We start from the raw sequence: 1,717 nt of genomic DNA on the forward strand, positions 1-1,717 counted from the left end.
CGGTAAAGATAACATGAAATGCTTATTTGAGAGTATGTTTTTTCAATGTATGACGTACTTCATTGTGAAAATAGCCGATCTACAATCTCACAACTTTTCAGATAGCAACGTTTTGTGAGCTTGTAGATCGGCTGCTTTCACTGGTTTCGGTTTCGAGGAGACATACAATTTCTCTATTGGTAAATGTTTTGTGAACGAGTGATCTTAGTGTTAGTGAAACAGGGGCTTGGTTCATGACAGAAGGCAAAAGTTTATGATCTTCAACAGACAACTTCAGCCTGGATGAAGCTATAGCACTACAGGTAGTGTCTCAGCCTGTGAGTCTGAAGGTTGAGAGTTTGATTCCTGTCAATGGCAATAGGTTGAGCTGTCTGTTTCTCTCACTCTGTCTATCTGGCTCTGGTAGGTGGGTCATTACGGGGCCAGAGCTCAGCTCTGGACCTGTTTTAATGTTGCCCTCTTTTTTCTTCTGCCACTTTTCGCAGTTCTGGCTGAACCGTGCATACGCTTTTTACGAAACTTGGCCATATGGTAGATGGTCATGAAAAACTATCAAGAAATAATTCTCACAATCTTTCGTCAAAAGGTGGCGCTATAGCAAAATGCCAACTTTGAACAGGTACAACTCATGCCCTGTTTGACCTACAGCCATGAAACTTCAATACACACATGCGTCTACTCATGATGAACAACTTTCACACTCTGACTTTTGACCTCTGACCTTTAGATCTCCCACCATTTTGAATTATATGAAAAACAGTTAAAACCTATCTCCTCCTGGGATTTTTTAGTAATCTGCACGAAACGTTTTACACATGAACTTTGGACCTATGCCGACAAACAAGCAGCAAAGATTTTCCATAAGTGAAAAAATGAAGCTTTAATGAGCCAATGAATATTGCAGTTTTATGACAATTATTCATCTGCCCCTAACACATACATGCAGACTCACATTTCTTTGAAACTTTGCGGTAATGTTGAGGGTCATTCCAAATATCACTGAAACCAATCTTACTCCAATTGGTCAAAGGGGGGCGCTATAGCGATTTTTTTTAAATGCAAACTTTAAACAGGCAAAAGTCATGCCTCGTTTGGCCGACAGCCATTAAACCTGCTTACACATGTGCCTTGACTCATGAGGAACACATGTATCACGTTAACCAGTAAGCTCCGCCCTTAGATTGTCTGCAATTTTGAGCAGTTTGAAAAACACTTAAACCCAGGATTTTTCAGCTATTTGCGTGAAACTGTATCATCTGTGTGATCTCCTTTTTCACAGGTTCTTGTCTGTTGGTCCAATGGCTTCTCCCTTAAGCGAGTGCCTCACGACCGCAAGGTTGCCGGTTCAAGCCTCACTTGATGCAGACTCATTTAAGTTGAATTGCAAAAAACATGACTGTATCAATGAATACATATGCAAACGGTAAAGATAACATGAAATGCTTATTTGAGAGTATGTTTTTTCAATGTATGACGTACTTCATTGTGAAAATATCCGATCTACAATCTCACAACTTTTCAGATAGCAACGTTTTGTGAGCTTGTAGATCGGCTGCTTTCACTGGTTTCGGTTTCGAGGAGACATACAATTTCTCTATTGGTAAATGGTTTGTGAACGAGTGATCTTAGTGTTAGTGAAACAGGGGCTTGGTTCATGACAGAAGGCAAAAGTGTATGATCTTCAACAGACAACTTCAGCCTGGATGAAGTTATAGCA

This window comes from Gymnoscopelus braueri (genome assembly GCF_963280865.1).
Source record: "Gymnoscopelus braueri genome assembly, chromosome: 7".
In the NCBI taxonomy this organism is placed as follows: Eukaryota; Metazoa; Chordata; class Actinopteri; order Myctophiformes; family Myctophidae; genus Gymnoscopelus; species Gymnoscopelus braueri.